Here is a 23868-nt window from a genome sequence, read left to right on the forward strand (position 1 = left end):
ACAATGAAGAAATTATTGGCAGTAACAATTATTATTGTACTCTCCAGCTCCTTCAATCTGATTATAAAAGTTTGGATTAGTGACATGTGTTTTGGCTGCTGTGTCAAGATCCAGCATTAGTCTTTTCTTCAGTATTTCATGTGAAAACTAGAAGGCAGTGATGTGTGTATGAATATGCATATTGAAAGCTGTTATAATAAGTAAGGTTATTCTGCATGGATTGGTATCATCTGATATCTGGATTACTAGGTACTGTCGTACAGCTTTGTAGTCTGCAATAGTGGTCTTCTGCCCTATTCTGGGCTTCTCTGCCTTTACCTTCTTCCACCACCTTCTGCCCGATAGGGGGTCTGGTTGCGCCCACAGCTGCAGCTTTCCAGAAGTGGGGAGAGACACACTCTGCAAGCAGACTGTGGTCTTCCCAGGGCTTATTCCTGGGGGCATTGTAACAAACACGAGGTGTGCGAGTTGCAAAAGCAGCATTTGAAGACCACAGTAACACCTTGTCTTCTCTAAATGAAACCACTTGTGCTGTTTAAAGTATTGTGATATAATTCTGGATATCTGTGTTAGAAAAGTTTCAAGTATTGCAGTCTATATCTACTAGAGGCCACATTTTCCTGCATACTTTTTTTTTTTTTTTCTCTCTTGTTGACCTGCTGATGTTTGCATAACTTTTAATTAGTTTAGGCCTGCTGACCACATTTCACAAGAAAAAAACTTCCAGTGGTGGCTCAGCATTTTCACTTGACATTTTTTAGCTTGTAAAACTTGTATAACCACAAAATGCTGAGGTGATACACATCATACAAGGAAAACGTGGCTCCTGAATTGTCCTCGCAAGCAAACTGAGGGATGGGATTGAGGGGAAAGGGGAGGAAGGAAGAAAGGATGTGTCAAACAAATCGCTGTATAGTGTATAGTTACCACAGTTTCAATATCTCCAATTTACTAGAACGAAAAGAATGGTAGAGATCTAAGTTAGAAAAACCTCAAAGTATTTTTGAGTCATTCTAAAAATCTGAGCTAAGTAGATCCAAAAAGAAAAATCTTTTAATAAGTAAATAAAAGGTGATTTGCTATGTATGTTTCTAAACATATAGAATACTGCAGTGCAGATGTCTTCTGAACTTGCAAACTATTAAAAAGATCTCTAGTCGTATTCTTTCTTTCTTTTCTGGTTTTGAAAATGCCTCAGTACATAAATGTTTGTCTACATTTAAAAAAGCATCTGTTTTACTGATAACAGTAACAACATATTTGTTGCAACTAATGTGAGCTGAATGCTCCATGATTTTATTTTTTCTGTACACTGAAGTAAATTATGAAATTATATCCCTTGCAATATATGTGGTTTATTATGCAAGTCTAAATACTACTTTTACAACCGTTCTTCTATCAGAGATTAAACAAAAACTGCAAAAGGTTAAAACCAAAGGAGATCTGCAAATTAAGAATAAATGCAGAATAAACTACTGTGATCGGGTTATCTGTCACTGTGATATATATATATACACACACATATATATTGCTTTCCTCAAGATTTACATGGCTTTAGGGAAATGCCTACCCCCCCTTCCTTTTTGTTTTTGAGGAACTTGTTTTATGCTATGGCCCTTTACCTTCACTAAGCTCCAGTGAGAGTTTTCAGAGCTGTGGACCAGAATGTATAATTCTGCTGGCTTCCTCCCCTCATCTCCTCCTGCCTCCTGGGACTTTAGCGTTGTCTTGGAGAAAGCCTCTTTTATGAAATAAATCAAGCTTAGCTTCAAATGCATATCAAAACGTGCTCGCAGAGCTGGCAGCACTCATAAAGTGGCCCGCGGGTGCCAGGGCAGTGACAGTGCCGTCGGAGGGAGGACAGGTGATGCCTCGGCCTCCTGCACCACTGCACTGTGCTACCCTTGAGGGAGGACGGCAAAAGGCCAGCAAAAACATCTGGTCTTTACAGATTCGAAAAGAAAAACTTTTCTTTTACATAAGAATACAAATAGGCAAAAGTATTTCTTTACAAACACCCTTGTAAGAGGGTGTCACCCACCACATATATTATGTCCCTGAACCAAGCTAAATTGAAGCCAGATATATATTTCTTTTTGATGACTCCATCACGGTTTGTTTTAACTCCTCTCCCCAGTCCTTTGTCCTCTTAAAAGATACATGTGTAGATAAAGGAGCAGTCTCAAACCAATGCAAAGTAACAGCAGCCAAACAAGCAGCTTTAAAGTGAAAAATCCAGCTTTGTAACACTCTCTTCCCACAATTTCCTTTTCCAGATATAATTTTCTCCTCCTAAAACAATTTCGCTGGAAGAGGTAGAATAGACAGGGAGGTGAACAGACTTTGAGTATCCATATGCACTCCGAAATCAGAAAAAATTATCTAAAATGTTCCAGGCATCTCTCAGGTGCACAAATGATCATGTAAAGCACCTCCAATTTGCTTGCTTACATGCCCAAGCCAGTAGCTCAGAGAGTCTGGGCACCTTTGTGTGCATGCCTGTCAGCCAGTGGTGTTCAGCAGCGAAGAGTTCGAGTAGCATGCAGTTGTTTGATAGCATGGTTAGTATTAACAAGAGCATTAATGAGTATTAATGAGATATACCATTACTTAGAAAATCCATGTTACTCTCCATTACCTCTTACTGGATTTATATTTCTTTTCAAAATCAGCCTACCAGCTTATCTATATTAGGCATGTACTGTCAGGTCTAAGAATCAAAAATTTTGAGTTATACTTTGAAATGCTGGACTTGGTGAAAAGATATCAGATACCCTCATCTGTGGCCAAACTTAACCTTGCTTTTACAATTTCTCCCAAAGATGTCATCATTTCTTTAGAGGGAGATAAATGGTTATAATGGCCCCTTATAAGATCAGGAAGACTGGATGAATTGGGAGAAAATGCACTTCCTCACCAATTCCCATCTCCATAGAAACTCCGTGACTCTGCTCTGTCTTCTGCCTATACAGATTAGGCAACACAGTTTTCCAATAATAGACAGCGAAGTCTGACGCCTGCATTGTCTCTCAGGGGGGTATCACGAAGAGCAGAATTTAAGTACAAAAAGAGGACCTTGCCAAGTGCTCAGCCTTGCCTCCCCCAACTTCCAAATTCTTCCTGTTGCTATTCAGGTTCCTAAGAAAATTTCTCATGAGAATCATCAGCATTTTCTGCCAGGGTACCCACAACTCTGATGATGCTTTTGTCAACTATTTTTGCTTCAAAGGATGCAATGTCATTGAAAAACTAATGCACACTACCAGTATCACAATTCATGTCACTTTTTGGGAAGACAAGGAATCAGGGAGCAGACTATGGGATGCTAATTTAAACATAAAGGTTTATATTCAAATTCATTGAATGGTTGATGCATGAATGGATGTGCTTTTTCAGCAGTTCAGCTAGAGCAGATAAAAATAGTATTTTTTTAATTAAGTGAAGTATATGAGGGAACAAATTCATTGATTATTAGTAGAAAAAGAGGAAGATATTAAACTGCAGTAGATGAACATCAGCGTGCCAAGTTCTTCTGTTAACAAGAATGTATTGATAGATTTATAGACTTTAAATTACGGACAGATCATTTTGTTGTCTCATCAGACCAATAGATCAAAGCCATTAAACTTCACAGTATTACTTCTGAAGTGAATAGAGCTTCACAAAACATGTTGGTAAAGCAGCACATTAAAAAAAGAAAAAAAAAAGAAAAAAAAAAGCCACCACCACAACAATTCTGGCATGAGGTTTTCAGCAACAAAAGTTTCTCAAACTTCTTGTGTTTTCGAGGCTGATCACCCATTCAGTATGAAAATCCATAGTGCCTAATTTCTCATATAAATTTGTGTAGTTTCAGCTTTCAACATTTATCATACTTTCCTTGGCTGTTAAATGACTCTACATTTTCTTCTATAAATGCACTTATGCACTGTAGTCAAGTGACTCTCAATTTTATTTTTAATGGACAAAATCTGTTGGAGTATTTAAGTCTTTCATAATAGGGTATATTCTATGGCTCTTGAGCAGTTCCATGACTCTGTTTTTTAAGAGCACCAATTTTTCATATATATCTACCTTTCCAATAAATTCATCTTTGCTATAGAGAATGAAGCCATCACACATGTTCCCTACATTTATAAATCCATGGATTATATTATCCCTTTTGCTACAGCATCCTAGTGGAAACATGTTCTATTGCTTTGCCCACTTTGACCCTAAACCATTTCAGAATGATTACTTTTCAATATAGTATACTAAATAATTTCAAAATGCTATTCTTATGTATACTCTAGGTTTCTAGGTCTGCAATAACCGAAACTTGCTTCAGTTTAGTCTGAAAATTTTGGCTTATCCAGCAACAGAGATCACTTTGTACACATGTTCTGTCTGCATTAATATTTGCCAACGTGCATGTTACATGCGCATTTTATCTGCAATACCTTATATTTCCAAAGTATTAGTTGAAACATTAATTAGATTAAAGCTTCATGCTAATGTGATCAGATGCATACCCACCCAGTGAAGTTTCTTTACTAATAAGTGTTTGAGATGTCTGCTTCAGGAACAAGAAAGTTACGTACTTTGCTTTCTTTACATATGTATACTTAATCCCAACACATCTGCTGCTTCTGCAGCCTTTTCCCAAATACTTCTTGTCCCTCCATGAGATGTGCTCACAACCCCATGTTCTGATTCATTGTTCACATTATCCTAATGTTTTTGTCTCTTCCACAAACTCTGTCTCAGCTACATTTTCAACACAGATTCTCTTACTTTTTTCTCTTGATGGTATGTTGAGATACCTTCCCTGACCTATAGTTCAAATTACAATATAGAAATAGTATTGCTGGAATGAAGGATGAAAAGTTATCTGTACACTGATCTCACATTTCACCTATAAACACTTTCCCCTCAGCCTGGAGCCCCAGTGCTGGGCAATTTATGCTGTATTGATTCCAAGAAGGAAGAATTACTGTCTGACAGCTATACCGTGTCCTTTATTAGCATCCAAAGTAGAGCTGGGATTTAGCTAACAAGGTTTAACTATCTCCTTTTGCAGCTGTTGGAAGAAATAGTCACTTCTGAGGTGCAATTAATATCAAGGATATGTTGTGTTGTCACACTTAAATACCTGAAATATATCGTCCTTGGAAAATCTATGCCTGTGCCGGAATACCATGTGGACACAGTTGTAACAATTCTTCTGTCTCTGCTCTGTCATTATTTCAGCATAATGAAAAATATGGAAAGAGCTGAGATTTCTACAGTGTAGTAGAAATGAATATCTCTATTTGTATTTGTGTACAGGACATTTTTCTATACTTTCTCTAATGTTGAATTAATGAGGTAGCCAAGCAATGTTACATGTCTTGGGCAAAAAATAAAGGATTCTGAGACATCCCAATCCTTGTTCTTTGTATGTTCGGTATCCCAAAAGCAGAAGACATATTTAGTTGTTTCCAGCAACAGTTATTGGTCTGCTCTCCAGATTTATACATCTGATAGTTTTTGTCTGAGTGATCACAGGACAATGTGACAAACTTTCTTCTTTTCTGACTTATGAGTAGCTCATAACAGAAAATACTGCAAGTCCAGTATGAATTCTTATAGCACTTTGCTTGGATACCTTCTCCCTCTTCTTGACTACATAGCCTTTTTACGTTAGAAAATGGCTCTCACATTTGCTGTCAGAAAACAGTGCACCAAACTTGTTACTGCACACGAGACTGTCTGCACACATTAATAAGGACTTTGTCACTACTGTTAGAAATCCTTGTTCTCTCTTTTTTTTTCTTTTTTTTTTTTCTTTTTCTTCTTTTTCTTCTTCTTCTTAGGGAGCTCTGAGGTCACTAGATGTTATCATTTAAACACACTGATTCTTTGCAGTATCCCTCTGCATGCTCGGTGAATTCATGTGAACATCAGCTTTGTTACATCCCCTGCACAGCCATGGGTCAGTCATGACACTCCTTGCTCCCAGGGACAAACATGGGATTCATCACTTCTACATAAAAATACTGAGCTGGATACGTAATTGTGAGCCTGCTTTAGAAAGTAGCATTTTCTGAATCAGTCTCATCATAAAATGCAGCTTGGTATTTGCTTTTCTGTTCCACTTTCTTCATTCTCTGCTTTGCTCCATAATGTAATACTAAGACTTATTTTTTTAAGGAACACTCACAGTAATCTGGGTGCCTTTATCCCTACCATGCATCTACATAGATATAATATAAGATTATCCTTAAATCAGTGTTTCTTAAACAGTGGGGGACAATTCAAAGTGCAAAAGGGATTTGGAAGGAGCAATCCTCCTCATAGAGCTGGAATGTGCTCCTTTGTGGGGAAAGGGGCAAAATGGGAGGGCCTGGGAGGAAAGCACTAGGCCAAATAATCTGGAAAATGCTTGGATTGTGTTTTCTCTTTACGCTTGTGAACATAAGGTCCTGGAGAGACTTCTAGCTGGGCACCCAGCTGGGTCAAAATCACCGGAACAAGTCAGTTCTGAGACAGAGTTTATCTGACCAGCAAGCAAAGCACAGGGCATAGCAGTCTGCAAAGGCAGAAGCTGAGCTTGGAAAGTGAGGGGGAATCCTCCAGTATTATTTGCATAACTGAAAATCTGCCAGTAGCCATAACCTGAAGTAGCTATTCATGTTAGCTTTATGGGTGTGGGTTTTTTTGGTTTTGTTTTTGTTTTTCTGTTTATGGTTTTCTCCCATGGCCTAATAGCAAATAAATACTCATCTTTCTTTCCTAAGACCACTTTCACGTTGAAAAAAAAAAAATAGACCTGGTACATTGCTGCTGGATTTTTCAATAGATACAACTAAGTTTTTGATGGAACGTTCTGAAATGTTGAACACAGACTTCTATGGAAACATATGCAATAGTTGCCACAGGGATGAGCTAGAACAGAGGGAAGAGGTAGTGGTACTCTTGTCCAGGGCAGAATGCGTCCAAGTGCCTTATATAATTGATTCTAAACTACATTTAGGGAAGGTATTGGGAGCTTCCACTGGCAATCAGAAGTGACAGATTACATCATTTCCACCCAAAATATCCCAAATGGAAAGGATTTTATTGTGAACTGCATCACACTTCTTTTTTCAGCAACTTGTTCTTTCTCTCCACTTCACTAATGAAAATTCAGACTGTTTTGCTTTCCAATTTAAGATGTCTTCAAATGGTTTTTAGCCTGTAGAGAAAGATCAAACAGCAACCATATATTTGTGTTTCCTCATCTGATTCCTAGTGCTGCCCTTTCCTCATACTGCTACTCCTGCACTCTCTAGGCCAGCTTTTAAATTTGTACATAGAACAGGCAGTTACCAGAAGAGTTTATCTAGGGGAAGCTCATCTACGGTAGTTCAGCTACTTTGCGAAGAAAGCTTTTCATAATACTCTTTCAATATATTTATAAAGAAGGTTTAGATTTGTTTTGAAATTGCATTTTCCATATGTTTGTCAGTTTCTTTCAATTCCTACTCTGGAGAAAATAGTCATTAAGAGCTCATAGATATATATGTAATTATTTTTCCCAGAAAACACTTAGCACTGAGTGAGTTAGTTCTGCTGATATATTTGTCTTTAAAACGGTTAAAATGCACAATTTCAGACTTGCTTGAGTACTTTATAAAAACAGTTCCTATTTTTCTGTGGACAATTGAAATGGAAATCCTACTATTTACTGGTCAGGCATTTATACAATTTGTTAATGATTTTCTTTAGGGACATATTGGTGGTATTGATTTACAGCTGAGGAGAGGAAAAGGTTCGTTTTTCTGTTTAGACGTGAGTGCCAAAAAGATGACTGTTAAAGGCACCAAAGGTTGGCTCAGCACAGCCTCTTCATGACAGGGTTTCTTGTGTGTTACTTCTCCCAGAAAGCCAAACTAAATGCTATATGCCCAATTTCCCATGTGTTTTCTTTCACCATGACAACTAGCTAAATGTGACCTTGACTTGTAAAACCATGTGTTGCCATCTGCAGTAAAAGAGAGCTAAAGATGAAAAAATCCTTACCATTCTTTCTCCCAAAGGAGAAGCAGGAGTATTAAGTGATTTCCCCTGCCTTGGACAATGTGGTAGGAAAATTCTATTTAATTAAAAACAAGGCAGAAAGAAAAGAGGGACATTTGTGTTTCAGGCATGAAAAGTCAAAGTCAATGCACAGCATATTCTACAAGGGTAGTTATTAGGATTATTCAAACAATTTCCACTTTCCAGTGATACAGGTGTGTTTTTTGTTGTTGTTTGTTTGTTTTTATGAAAAATATTTTTTAATCAGGTTAAATGGAACTGCTGTTCAAGTCTCTTATGTCCTGTACAAACCAAAGGTAACCAAAAATGCCTTTTACTATTGTTATTATTACTTTTTTTTAGAACATTTAATTGTGGAAGAATTTCAACATAATGAATGTCAACGAAAGGAAATTTTAAGGAAGGTGAAGGCTGGTAATGCTCCATTTTTTCCAGAGAGCCTACCAGGTCTTTCTTCCATGACTGGAAAGCTGGAATCATTTTTATTATCTTTATTATAGATATCCCTTTTTCTAGAGCTATCACACTTTAGAGATGGGATGTTCTTCAGCTGAAATTTTTCTACCTTTCCACAATAATTATGCTTGTCATGAAAGGCATTGTGAGGTAAACATCACTCAGTTGCCCCTGTGCAATGATCCCATTCTGAATAATTCAAAAGAACACACATTTCTGACACAAGGTAAGAATGACTCATGCTAGCCTTGTGTTAGAAAAGTACTCTCCTATTCTGTTACGCAAATCTGGCCAATTTTTAAGCCTTTTTAAATTGTAGTTTGAACACTGTCAGTTAAAACTTTGTAAGCTTTTGGCAGCTCAGTTTCCAAAGAATATTTTTACATTTGAGTTGGATGTATCCTGTTATTGCAATAGAATGTTTTGGGCTGTTCAGGCTATCAAATCTGGTTTAGCTATGTTTTTAAGGATTTCCTGCCAGGTCCTGTCAACATGGAAAAAGAAGGTGTTGTGTTTGAATGCAAAAGTAACAGGGTTTGTACATCTGAGCAGCAACAGAAAAACTAGAAGGAGATGTCTATAGGGAATAAATTGGGAGAGAGATTGGTTGGAAAAGAATGCCACAAGAGGAATTGGGGTGGGAAACGGATTTGGACCTAAGGTAACTGGGTCTGACTAGGATTCAGGGTGGGTGAGATGGTGGGGAATAGGTAGAGGTCTGTACGTGCCTCAGCACACCTTTCTCTAGAGAGATTACAGTGCTTCTACATATCACTTTGCAGGCAAAAGACAGCTCTTACACCCTAGAGCACAGCTGTCCATGCTCCAGCTGGTGCAGATCCCATAGCAGCAGACAGTTTTCCAGAAGTAACTGCAATGGTACTAAGCTGGACACTGGGGATGTCCAGCACAGGTTTTGATATCAGAACAGAATGGAAACCTTCTATTTTTAATCAAAAGAGTTGTGTAAGTAAATTCTCAAGGTGTTTTCATTTTTAAATAGCAGTTTGGAAGAACATAATAATTCTAAGCTAAGCAAAGAAAGATAAAAAATGCCAGAATATAGTTTGCCTGTACAACTTCTTTCCTTCATGCAGCATAAGCTACCACCTTGCAGGTGGCATCTCCATCTTCCTCTGATTCAATGGGCTTCTAGGAGTGTCCTGTGGGAGTCACACAGTCCCATGTTATCCTCTGCATTGAGGTGTCCAGAATTGCTCTTTGGAGGCACTTAACTCTATTCATTGACAGTTTAGTTCCCTGCTGTAGGGTAGATGTTTAAGCCTGAATGCATCTAGATGATGCTGACTGTGCTGTTATCCCACAGGGCATCATCCTCACTGCATAGAAAAGCTAGACCTTTACTGGGAAATAATCAAAGGCGCTGTTGTTTGTGGGGCTCCTTTGTTTGCTAAGGGGAAATCTGGCAAGGATGGCAAGAAAGGGAAGAGGAACCTTGTGGTTAAATTTTGTGTTGCTCTGTGATTTGTGGCTATACTATGAAGCCAAATTTTTTCAGATGGTCACTCATTTTTGGAATGCCTTTCTGGAGGGATGTGGGCAGATTTGCAGTGAAAAAAAATGTACTCGCTTTTGGAGCTGAAGTAAACAAAGTCACTGAATGTGAAATACTTTGAAAAATATCAGGCCCTGGTTGTTTAAGTCATATGCCCAAAATACTTTTGGCCTTTTGACCCTCAATTCTCTCCTTGTGATATGATGGTAACACTTACCTCTTACAATGTGTCCCTGTCCTCAAAGTCATCCTGTAAAAATAAATTCATTTTGTTCACAAAGCCGTTAAATACAATATAGTGAGCAGAGCCATGAAAAAGTTCATGGGGAATTTAATAACCCTGTCTTCAAAGCAGGATATGAATTGTGTATAGTAAATAAGGCCTGCAGGCACAAATATTGCATAGCCGCTCATTATTTGAACTCTGCCTGTCCTGTGCATTGAATGAGAGAAGAATTGAATAAAATAGTATGCATATTTTCATGGAAGCTGATTTTGCTTTTGATATTTGCTTTTACTTACACAATTTTACTTTTGATACTTCTCAGCTTCTGAAAGCTTGCCTTGCCAACTCTCATGGACTTTTAAGATATATTTAACATGCAATTAAAAAAGCATTCTTCAAATCAGCCAGAGGTTTGCTTTGCATGTAGCTCAAAAATTGCTCCTGGCTACATCTATGTTTTGATTCAGTTCAGATTTTAGGCAGCTGAAAAGGGCCCATAAATATCTGTTCCTTGGAGTGGGCCTTTTCACTGCTCCTCCATCTTGATCTCAGGGAATCTCAGCTGCTGTCAGTAAGAAAACCAGTGCTCATAAGAAAACGTTATTGTATTTTTTGGCAGTGAAAATAGAGATAATTCCTCAGTGACTGCTTACATTAACATGAAATAGACTTTTGAAGAACACTTTTTTATTCCCCACTATCTTTTATTTTAGAATTTAAAATTATTTTATTCACTCTAAAGTTTAACATAAAAGTTTCTGCTTGAAGTCTGCTCTTTTGTATGACTTGGATCTCTTTGTCCTGATATGGTGCAGTTCATGGTATGCACTCTCATAAGAAATAGAGGACTTACGTCTCTTAAAACATAGCAATAATAATAATAATAATAAAACAAATGCACAGAATTAACTTTTCAAAACCATAACTATAACAAGGTGAGATGTTATTTCATGTCATTATTTCCTACAATCTTTCTATTTAAATAGAAATTTTGCTTTCCCTGTATAGCTATAAAATAGATTACACTCTTAAATGAGCTTGAGTACAGTTTGCTTTCACTTCTATTACTTGTTTTCCGTCTTTTTTTTTAAAGAACTACTCAAATACATACATCTATTTTCTACATGAAAAGGCAGGGAGAAGCTCTCCACAGAAACTTCTGTAGCTGATATGATGAGGTGAATTGCCTAGCTGCCACAAGAATGACTGTGGTGAGCCATGCCTGGGCTAGTCCAGAACCACAGAAAAGTCAGTCAGGTTTTACTTGTTCAAATTTGAAAAGATATCATCCAGTACAAGTTCTTACCTAGGGTATTCATCCTGGTTTTCTTGAAACAGATGTATCATGTCATGCATCATCACAAAGGCACATCTCAACTGAAAGTGGAGGAATATCTGTTAAAAGCTAAAGTCCTGCTTAATATATGCCAAGCCTACTAAAGTCAAAGAATATCTTCCTCCTGAAATCTCCTTTTCCCAGTTAGCCATTTCAGACATCTTCAGAAGTAACCATCTGTAGTGCAGATGCTACAAGTTAAAGATCAAGTGGTAGACTTAATGCTGAATTTCACTTTTATGTTTAGACTGTATGACCAGATCTCATTCTCTAGTGGATTTTTATGATTCTATTTTCCTCTTAAAAATACATGAGAGAGATGCTCACAGACCCCTAAACATAGCAGTGTGAGTACGCCACTGTAATTAATTCCCTCGTCTACTCCCTATTTATTTATTTATTTATTTTCAGTCTACAAGCCCTGTGGAGTTTGCAGATTGATTCAATTGCAAAGTTAGATTCCCACTGTGATCACAGTTTTGAAATCACAGGGTCTTTCTGCCTGTCCTGTTAGCCCAGGAACAATGGGTGCTAATTAAAACCCTGCTTAAAAGGTTCCCCTTTACTTCGGTGTTGGAGGCTTTCAGGGGGCAGGCAGGGGAAGGATGCCTTGTTCTGTTTATGCATATGCAAGCACTTAGTGAGCTGGGCGGCTGACTGTGGGTCGAGAAAACACTACAAAAGCCTGGTGCTTATAGGAAAGGGCTGGATTTCAACCTGATGAGGTTAGTTAACAGACTAGACTGAAGGGGGCCCAGCTGTATTTTCTGCCAAAATTTGAGGCACATTTCAAAATAAGGCTTGTTTTTTTTATCATTTGCTTCTATGGAAATGTTCAGGTCTCTGTCTTCTTCTATCAAAGTGAGCTGTTTTTTTAAAGTGCAAGGATAACAAGTTTCCTTTATTTTTATCAATAAGATTAATATTTTAAACAATTTTCAAGCAACTGTTTTTGCTAGACATCTGGTATGTCTGTGCCAAAATGTGTATATGGAATAAAATTACTCTTCTACTTCAGGAGTTTTTTTCTTGAGCCACTATCTTTTTTCTTTTTTTTTTTTTTTTTAAATGGAAATAATCACACTAGACATTTCTGTTGCTCAGTAGTGTGATCGAGTTCTAAGAAGTATGCAGACTTCTGTTTTTCCAAGAAGGAAAAATGGGAAACAAACTACACCTTACAGCTTTACTTGTAAATGTATATAAAATTACTCAGTGCCAGAATATGGCAAATAAAGAATCACCTTCATTATGTCAGGCAATTTCAATACACTTGGCTTTTCAGCAAATGCAAAGAATGGAAAACACAGTATTGCAAATAAACTCATCAATAAGCCACACAGGTTTTTGTTTGATGTCATTTGTAACTGACAACTTGATCAATCTTACATTGAATAGTCCCTTAGAAATACCAGAGTAATAGGAGCAGAATCTGTCTCATGCCTTTTGTTGAATTGCAGTTCATTTGGTGGCATTCACAAACCTGTCCTAGTCCTCATCAGCTGTTTTTATTGTATAAAACATCGCACCCATTGGGGTAGCAGAAAATATATCATGGGATAAATCATGTGTCATTGACAGTGAATGGTCAAAATGAACAATTCACAGATAAGCTCATAGTTTGACAGGTATTATTCTAAACTTTTTTTTTTTTTGTCAGTCCCTATGAAGAATGAATGCTTGTGTAGAAATCAGTAGTGCCTTGCAAATAACTCACCCACCGAAAAAGACTATATTAATTTATCTTTCTTCCTATCTACAAACATTGTCTAAGGAATTAGCTTTATAGCTATTTTAATTAAAGGGGTGATAAGATACTTCTCTTTTTTATCTTTACAGCCATATGCTGTAATAATTAATAATGCTTAATAAAGCTACTTGCATGCTGAAGACTGCTTAAAAGACTAAAGATGTATAGGATCAGGGCATATGGCCTTTGTTGTTAGCCACATGCACAGAGGAATAAAGGCAGCTAAGCCCAACCTCCTACTCTTACTCTGTCACTCAGTGGCTGTTCACACTGTGATTCCTGCTGCGGGGAGCAGACAACTGCTTTTCTTCCTCTTCTTCAATTTTTTTTTTTTTGTTCTAGTTGTTTTAGTTCTCCATACAAGTGGGGAGAGGAAGGAGAATGTTTAGGAGAAACCTGGCTCTGCCCCTTCCCCTTTTACCATGTTGGGCAGGCAGAAAGGGAAAGCTCCTAAAGCAAAGGGGAAAAGATCCATCCAGTATGGCTCCTAAATAACCCTTTTCATCAGCACAAATTTGTGCATGTGAATGCAAAAGCAAGGTGATTCTGCTAAACCAGAAGCTCCAAACAGATGTACCTGTTGGTTTATGGACTGACAGGAACATGTCTCTGTTCATGCAGCGCTCTGCAAGGGTATTTAGCTCTGAAGGAGTACAGCTGTTATACAACTGCACCATCTCCCAGATCTGAGCCCATACCTGCACATATGCTTTGTCTTGCCAAGAGAAAGGACTAGGAACTGCCTGAGGTGCCTCTCTCTAGAGCAAACAGCTAGAGTGGGTGCTAAGGACCAGCTCTGCAGAGGCCATTGAACAAGGAGACAGACCTCTTGAACAGGCTCTTCAGAGGTGAACCCCTCAACAAGGGTGATGTGACCTTATTTGCTGGAGCTTTTCAGGGAGACTGATTTGTTAGACAGTAGCAATTGAAATAAGCAAATCACGAAACCCATCGCCCAACCTCTGTTAACAAATTTGTGAACTGCATTTTGCCTTGTCACAGGAGAAAGTGGTGATTTCTAGGCTTCTGTCGCTACAAGCATGAATCCAAAAAAGATTAGCAAAACCCCATTAGCAGATAATTCTTAGAAAGGTACTCTAAAAGAAAACTTCTCCCTCTTCTGTCAGCACCACCCTAGATTTCTCCTTTGATAGCTACACCCCATGAACAGGCCAAGGTGAACTGGCCAGTGTCATACAAGCTTGCTATAGAGAAGATGTACCTGCCAGCAAGAGGTGCCTTTTGGTCTTGTTGACTCACCTCCTCATTTTCACATCTGCTGCTACTACTGCCACCTCAGGAAAAGGTGATGCCATCTCAGAGTTTCAATTCTCATCAGATAAATAGCTCCAAATGATCTAATTTGCCTCAGCCCATCTATTTCCATTTTCCTAAAGGATCATACCATCTGTTCCTCAGCTTGAAACTAGCTAGCCAGGAGAAGATAAGAAGATTTTCTCTGGAACATGTTACTGATTGATCCTGGGAAACTGAGTCAGGGATTCCTGTGAGACTTTGATAAACCTTGCTCCACTGCAGAAATGTAAAACTGGATAGTGCATCTCATCTGTACTGTACCATCTCACACAGTGTACAAAGACACTGTGTGAGATGGTGGCAAGAAAAGGTTCAGTGTTTTCAGTTATTTCATGCACAACAGTTGTCCAAACAGATGACTGACAGTTGTCTTATCTGGTAGGTCCCAACCACCGGCATCATAACTTTATGTTCTCAGAAGCTGATCTGCTACCTACACATCTTCACTGCTTTCTACCATGTATGAACAAGTTTGGTATAAACCTAAGCAATTTGCTTCTGGGAAAAAAAAAAAAAAAATCCCCACTGCAGTAAAGTGGGGAGTGGGGAGCAGAGGGGAAAAATATCTGATTTTAGGGAGAGTGTGTACATGAAGGAATTTCATGATCTGTGAGCAGGTGACTAAGCCGATGGTCCAGGAAGTTGAAACCAGACAGCTATAGTGTGTAAATTTGTTTGGTGAAGGAAAATGAACCGTTAGCCTTGTGTAAACCCAGCCTGATGTAAAGAGGATGCCTGAACTTTCCCGGATGATTGGCAGTATTTTTATTAAGAAGCTGCAAATAGGATTTAAAATGTTTAATTCTTACATTTTTATAACATTTTCCAACAAATGATAATGTGTCTCTGGTAAATAGAGTCTGCTTAAGGACAATAGATTCAAGGTTAGTCACCAAATTATTTTCTTTGCTAACACCTAATTTATACAGCTGCTAAGCTTCAATCTTGAATGAAGTGCATGGGTACCACAATTAACATAATGACATTCAAATCAATTTCTTCTTATCCCTAGTTCTGTCTGTTATGGCTAAATATTAATACCACCTGTGAGATTGGCAGGGGGCTCATGTCTGCTCTTGCACAGAAGAACTTGTGCTGTGCAGAAGCCTGCAACTGAGCCAGTGAGGCATCACGTGAGATCTTTCCCTGATTACCTCTGGCTCTGTGAATCTATGTGAATGCTTAGACTGCTGGGTGGCAGAAAGGTCAAGAATGCATGGAGCCTTCTGGGAAGTAAGGTAACTCTGCAACGTTTCCTAACCCAGCTCTGACAATGCATGCACTTCTCTGTGTGCTGATGCATAAGCCCTTTCTAAGGCTCTAATGAACTAAAAGCTTGTGCTCACTGCAGTGCATGTTTTAACCCAGATCTGTCTAATTCAAGAAGATTGTTAGATAACCTACCTCTTAACCCAGCCTTTGCCCTCAGATGAGTCTAGCAGGAGCTAAATACACTGGATGATATTTGAAGCTGGCTTGGAAATGTCCTGAGCTTAATTAAAGGCAACCTCTTTGGCCTTATTCTGCTAAGTATACCCCACTGGACAGGCGCACTTCCCCTGAAGTTTCCACCCTCCCTGTTCTCAGGGAAGGATCAGAAAGAAATTAATAAGGATCTATATACCACTGGGAAAGTATTGTCATTTTTGTCTCTGTAATTAATCTTTACCTGTTGCCATGGAAGTATTCATAACTCTCAGCAAACAATGTTTTAGCGGTTGATGCTGATGGGCTGTAATGTACATTTATTATTATTTTACATTTCTGATGGCCTTTGGAAGCCTATGGCTGGCGATTTTAATAATCCAAGAGCAATTTTTATTTATTCTACCATTTGCTACAGCAGTGCAGAAGAGAAGAGATTTAGCACTGGAGCAAAACATGACACCATTTTGTTGCTTTAAATGTGTTTCTCAAAGTATATGTAGATGAAACTTCCAGCAAAGACTGATAGTATGTGGGTGGATGTTGATCAAATAGGTGAATAATTATAATAAATTTACACTTATCACATCAATTATAAGCATCCTTTCAGTATGTTGTGAAGAAACATTTTCAGAAACTGTGCCACTTAATTTAAATGCAATTTGAATACAGTTAAGTAGATTCTACTGGTTTTAGTAACAAAGTGAAGGTGATATACAAAAAAAAAAAAAAAAAGTAGTGAAATTGTACAGCTTGCTGACAGTGAAGATCTCACATACCCATACTTTATCCTGAATTTTATTGTTTCCTGCTCTGGCAAGCCTTATAAAATGTATCAGAGAGTATTTTGATAATCCAAGTATGTTTATATAGCATGATGAGACAACTGTTCATGATGAAAATGTCTGTAGACCTTAGCAATGTAGAAATTTGTTAAAAAGTGACATCAGTATGTTTTTACTAAAATATCAAAAACTGCTGTCTAAAACTGGTAGCAAGTGCTCAGTCTGAGAAAAATCTAACAAAACAAAAAAGCTGCCTTCTGTTCCCTGTTAGTGTCGAGGGCCTTAGCACTGCACACGTAGTATATAAATAAACCACTGTGATCAACACCTGAAAGCTTATAAATGTCTGAAATGTATGGTGACAATTTGCAGAACTTCTGCATTGCTCCCTCATGCCTACTTACAAGCTATTTGGGTAATCTGGAACCTGTTAGGTGATACCATATACCATTGTTTGCTAGTCTCTTCTAGTCTTGCACAGTGCAATAATAAACACTGCAGGAAATGCCTTAGTTTGTATAGAGGAATGGCAAAGCCATGCAGCTCTCCTTCGTTTTTTTGTGATGCAAGAGTGCCTGATAAAATGAGTTGCAACCGACCTGCCTTAGCCACCTGGTAAAGCCATGCCTGCTTTCAGCTACCAGTCTTACATCTTAGCAGTTCATTATTTTGACCCAAGTTTGCAGAATCTTTCATTCCATGTGATTTGAATGTTTGCATTACTGTATTTTATCACTTGGGATCTGCTTGCTGCAGGAAACTAGCTCTAGAAAAGTGTATATATTAGGCCCAGTTCACTTCCACTAGAACACTATGGGTTCACGCATATATGGCAGCCAAACTCCCCTGAAGCTGTTTTCAGTGAGTAGATGGAAATTCCATAGAGGTCTCTGGACCTGGTTCAGAACTGACCCGAGTGATTGTTACCCATCAGGTGTGACTGATCATTAAAGGGCTTTTAAGAGTTTCCAAGTTGTTCCCCAACTTATTGCACAGTTTGGATGCCAAAAAAAAAAAAAAAAAAAAAAAAAAGGCAAGTTGCTCACTGAAGAAAAGGAGTAGTAAAAAGAACAGACAGGGTCCTGTTCACCTTCTACCCTCCTCTCTCCTTTCTTTACTGCTCTTTTCCCCTTCTGCACTGTTTCTCCCTTCACATGCCCTTCCAATCTCTAATTCCTACACGGTTTGAAATGTTTGTGAGTCCTATTTCAGTTCTGGTATTCAATAGATGTGAGTCTCATTGATTTATGCCAGGGCTGAATATTGTCCCCATAGCATACCAAATTGCTTCAGCACACACATGGAATGCCAAATCAGTGCACAGGCATACCACTTTGTAACTACTTTATTACTCATTTACACTTGGTGTGAAATTTATACCCTTATTTATGTCACTGCTGAACCTGGGCCATTATATAAATTTGATCCTGGACAAAGCTGGATGGTTTAGAGTACTGGCAGTGGATACAGCACCTATCCCTGTAAATTATCAGCTCAAATTCTAATCAAGTAATTCAACCAAACCAACCAAAACTTATTTCTGTGCAATGCTGTCGTAAAAATGAAGAAGCTGGTCTCCTCCCTGTTCCCAGTACACGTGTCAACACGACAGTTGACTCTAATTAACACCCTTGCTGGCTACAAAAGTTCCTGAGCCAAGGATTTAAGCAGGAAGGGAGACTGAACTTTGTCCTGGCCCTAAGTCAAGGCAGGTTGATGAACAAGCAAGTCCTACTGTTGCTGCAGCTATAGCTGCCTTCTATTTTCTGGGACTAACAGCCTGGCATCTTCCACAAGCATGTTGCTTTCATTAAAAATAGTAATAATAAAAATTTAAAAATATATAATTCTAGTCTCTTTGTATAGTATAGGTATTTTCACTCATTTTCTATGGAAGTTTTAGAGTTAATAGGACTTTGGTCTGAGTCAGGATTACAGGATTTTGACCCTCCTGGGATCTTTGTCCTAGATTTCAGCCTTGGCAGGTGGAACACTCTGTAACCAGCTGACATTTCAGTGGCTACTTTGTGAGTCAAATATCTTGCCTTATGTTTTCCTTTTTGGTTTGGATGAGTTTATATGGGTTTCTGAAGTATTTGGGAAGGTTGCATGAACTTCATGGTGCCACTGCACCTTCCTCGAGCCAGAGAAGTTGCTTTCCTCATTGAGAAATCACACTTCAAAAGAACTTGCGATGTTTTTTAAATTACTGTTTCAGATGGCTTTTATTTCCAGATGTCTGCATCACTCAGAAAATCTGAGTTTATCCTGTTTTGTGGTATTTCTGATTTATTTTTCCTATTTAGAGGGTTCTTTTTTTTTCTTTTTTTTCTTTTTTCTATGTGTCCACTTTCTTCTCGCACAGAAAAAAAAAAGGAGAAAAAAGAAAAGTGACAGTGACCTCTGGTCTTATGTCAGTCTAAGGAAAGAAAAAAAGAATATAAAAAGATTCTGGATCTCAGCCATTACAACAAAAAAAAAACTGTTGAAGACTTTGCATGTATAAATTTATCTTACCATGGGCATGATTATTGATTAAATTGCAGATTCTTTCTTCTACTACGTTATTTCAGCTTCATAACCTGAAAAGTGAAAGGTTAAAACCTGTTGCACTTTTGTGCTGCTGTAAAGCACAGATGGCCAAACTGTATTCCATACACTACCTGATGGTGGTCCAGAATGCTGGATGATCACGCAGTTCTGGCTCCTTCATTCTTTTTCTCATATTAAATTGCATAAAATCATTTCCTACTGTTGTGTTTCCAAGTAAGCAACCAAACAAAGTACTATGGAGGTATTGTGTAGTCCCAAATTAGAGGGGTGTGCTAGCACTCACTGCTATGACTCTGACCGTGAAAGACAGTTTGAGGCAAACCTTCTGTAAAACTCCTATATATATTTCAACAGATCTATCATATCTAAGGAATGCAATGTCTCCAGAGTTACGAGGACACCAAATTCCTATGGCCAAGGTTAGTTTTGGCAGTCTGGGTGTGAATGCATACTGTGCAGTCTTGCTGGGATACTGATCTGTTTTGGGATCAGTGTTGGAGTCGAGACTTGCCCTTGCCTGACTCATAACAGTGGATCTGAAGAGCCAGAAACGGCTGGATCTGGAAGGATGACAGCCTCCCCTCCTCTGCTGGGAGGGCAGGTTCTTGCAGCAGGAAGCCCTCAGGAGACCGAAAAGGCTTGCCAGAGAGGTCTCCTTGCTGTCTTCTCCCAAAGGATTTTCAGTGAAGAAACAGGAAAGCACCCTTTCTCACAGCAGTTTACATCATACTGTTTTCTTCAACATGGAACTGGGATTTTTTTTTTCACAGACTTCTGCAGATTTAGCAAATAAAGTAAACTGTGGCAAATGAGTACTCTATATTCTATGCAAGCTAAAAGTGTATCTCCTACAGAAAATCCCCTGTTCATGCCCCTGTTTTTTTTAGTCCTCCAAACCCATATCTAATCTAAAGGCATAAATCACTTTCCAAGATCCACCAAATGCAGTGGGTTTGTTATGCTGCCTGAAACGGCTAGCTAACGAACCTGGCCGTGGACCTACTGAGCAATGTTTGATAGTAATTGTAAATGATGCCTGTTTTTATTGGAGTGAAGTAACATTTAAGCATAGGTAATATAGATGATAAACTTGCAACACCAGCAAACTGAAAAACACATGGGAACCGTATGTGTGCCAATTCAAATACAGCTTTATTAAATGCACCTGATTTCGAGCTACCTTTTAGTATTCTATTTAGCAGTTTAATGAGAACCAGTTATAACATAGGGTTGTTTTTTTTTCCGTGTATTCAGAATTCAGCAAGCTACACAGCTGACATGCATATCAATTTAAACAGACGGCATCAGAAAAACACTATGAAGGCCTTTACTGTAAGCAAATACAGGACATCTATGTGACCTTCCCAACCACCACATCATTCACACAGCCATCTGAGAACATCTGAAGCAGAAGCTATCAGTGTTTCCTTGAGACCTCCTAACATAAAGACTGTATCATGAATTAAAGAGCTCAAGCTGTTGACTAAAAGGACTCTGGCACTGCGACTAAAGAATGGTACCTAGCGGTGTCCATTCTTACGTTAACATCTGCAGCCATTGAAATGGCCACTTGCTCCTGAAGGCAGGGGAGCAGACTATTATGGACAAGTTACAGAGTCCTCTTTCAGCTGCTGTTTCGCTGAAGTGCCAGGTGCAAAAGATGTGTTCAGAAAGAGACTATAGAAGAGGGTAATGGTCACATCGATTACAAACTGATAATTGCTCGCTCACTATTCCTCAGTATTCAGCTGACTAGCTGTTTCAGTAATTATTTTCCTGTTCTTTATTTCTATTAATGGTGTGCTCAATATTGGGGACTGTTTCCCATCTTTATAGCTCTAACCCACTGTTGAAACCCTGGAAGTGTAATGTATAGCATTAGCTTTAGTGTTCATGATTAATATAATCACAGGCTTAGCTCTGGAAAGAATCAATCCTGCAGTTTACATTAGCTGTTAGATGACCTAAAATTCTCCCCTCTCCCCGATCCGTATGCAAAGAACTAGTTACATGGTTTTACTTCTCTTTTTAGTTATTCTTATGATTTTGCTAAGTCTGGTGAGAGAAAAAAGCTGACTGTTTGCCACTTCCCACAGTCACAGTAACCTTATAGTTCTGAGTTCTGTTCTCAGATGCACAAGGATGATGAGGGTCACAGAACACCATACATCTTCGTTAGCTTAGCTACTGCACCTCTAGCTGCTGATTTATATAGGTTAGAATTCAACAGATGAGACAGATAAGCACAAAAGTCTGCAATTATTTTTTCTTTATTTTTTTTCTTTTTCTTTTTAATCTTTTTCTGGTATTTTTTTTTTCAGCTGAGATATTATGAGGAGTGACATCCTTTGTGTGAAGTAATTAAATCATTACTTTTTAAAGGTAGGCAAATTATAATCATTGCATTTTATTAGATATTACTCTTTTTCTCAGTTAATAATTCTTGGCTTACGTAAGGGTTTCAGGAGCAAATGCAAGTTGACTACATTTTATCTAAGCCTCAGAAATGTAGACTCTTCCTTAAAAAAAAAAAAAAAAGTTCTACAGAAATAAATTTCATGGCAATGTGTACAAGTTAGTAAAAGAGAGTAAAAGAAACAAAACCTGCAATTCCCTATTCTCTGAAGAGAAGAAAGTGAACTATTTGAAGAGGCCAATTATGGAAGCTGAGATCAATATAGCATTAAAAATCAGTTAGGGTGAAATGCTGGATGATGACAGATTATCATATGAATTAGATCTTTGCTAGAAGGAACAATTATCACAGCACCTGTTAGAAGCTTTCTGTTGTTATTTCGATACTGAAAATCTCCTCTTATCAGTGAACAAAAACCTCGATATTATTGACTGAAAAGAAAAAATGTTGGCAGATTCCATATCATGGCAAAGAGTTCTGGGAGCAGTGGAGCAGATAAAATGCCCACCAAATTGTGGTCAGTCACAGGTGGGGAGCTATGAGATGCAAGTGATCAAAGTATTTTTAACAGATTTTTTAGAATATGAGAGTCCTTAAAGCTGGTGATATTCATGAGGTCAGAACAGTTTCCTTGATAGCTGCAAGAAGGCTTTGACTGGCAATAGTTATATATTACCATGAAATGTTTTGTGATAAGGATTACATTCAGTTGGTGAATTAAGATAATAATAGAAATCCCCAACATGTGGAATGAGAAATGATTCCCTCCCATATACACTAAGCAGAAATAAAAGACAAGGGTCTCTGGGTTCGCTGTTTGTGCTGATGGATGCCAGAATGGTGAAACTCAGGAGTACATGGAGCCTGTGCTGCAGCTTCCGACACTGCCAATGTATGCTAATTGTTTTATTTCTAACCTCAGAAAGCTCAAGGCTGATGAATCTGGGACAGGATAATCTGTCTAATCCTGTGTTTTGATGTCATTCAGCCACAAACAAAATTTACTGTGTGAATCATTTGTCATTTTTGATGAACATTATTAAATCTACTCTGGCCTTATCAGAATAAAGGATGAGCCTACCCCAAACTAAATAGAAGTGGATCCCTTGACCACTACAAGAACAATTGAATATTGTTGCCTCTCCAGGCAGACATCTTCCTGCCTCCCCAGGGCACTCTGCTTGCTGTTGGCTGTTGGGTATTACTTACCCCTGCCGTTTTGGGGTGCTGAATCTGCTTTCTGATTGCACGTCATCGTCCTGGGAGAAACCAGCAGCCCATCCCCATTATTTCAATATGGTGCTGCACAGAAATCCTGCTCTTCACTTCTCTGTGAGGAGGAGAGCACATACACAAAATAAGCATAAATTTGCCCGTGGGCATTACACCCCAGTGCAGGGCAGGGAGCAAAATCCTTACCTTGAAGCCACCATGCCGGGTGAGCAGGGCTGCCGGAGCCAGCTGCTCCGGGGAGCTGGGTTGCATGGCAATGCCATAGCCCGGCCGCTGCATTGTGCGAGTGCCCTAATTGGAAATGCCAGGTCTCATCCGTCCAGCAAATCATGCTGAAAGCGCAGTCGCCTGCCTGGGCTCAGGACTGTCCTACCCAGCTCCTGGCTGAGAAATGAACTGTAATAACACCCTGACGGTATAGGGGACTGCTTGCAGTAAGTACTGTATAAGGCAATACTTGGGAGCAGAGAAGGGCTGGGGAAGGGGTTTAAGCCACTTGTCCCTATTACAGTGAGTGTGTATGGTGTTGCTCTGTGTTCTCTCTATTTCCTGAACTTTTAACCTCATCCCACCTCTAGCCATACTCGAAATGACAGCCACTGAAAAGGGGGGCAGGGGGAATGCTTTCCATTCCTTTCTCTGTCTAAATATGCAAATATACAAATATGTTTAAGCTGGCCATAGTCTTCAGTACTGCTTTCTCTCCCAGCCAATGTGGCAGTCCACATGAGTGAAAGAAGATCTTTTTGAGGTAAAGTGCTTAACTGTAGGACAGATGCCAAAAGAAAGCAAGAACACACTTAGGTTCTTTTAAT

The 23868-nt window shown here is 38.7% G+C and overlaps 1 long non-coding RNA gene across 1 annotated transcript; it reads right to left on the bottom strand.

The window, feature by feature from the left end:
- Window positions 1–628: 628 nt before the first annotated feature.
- On the bottom strand, window positions 629–23806 carry LOC308190340. The gene is made up of 5 exons (XR_013947114.1): window positions 23240–23806; window positions 23030–23150; window positions 11545–11615; window positions 10230–10262; window positions 629–7195 (listed from the first exon to the last, which is right to left on the bottom strand). It is a non-coding gene; the product is annotated as an uncharacterized lncRNA (long non-coding RNA).
- Between the last annotated feature and the right edge of the window lie 62 nt (window positions 23807–23868).

This window comes from Anser brachyrhynchus (assembly GCF_964034855.1).
Source record: "Anser brachyrhynchus genome assembly, chromosome: 2".
Lineage (NCBI taxonomy): Eukaryota > Metazoa > Chordata > Aves > Anseriformes > Anatidae > Anser > Anser brachyrhynchus.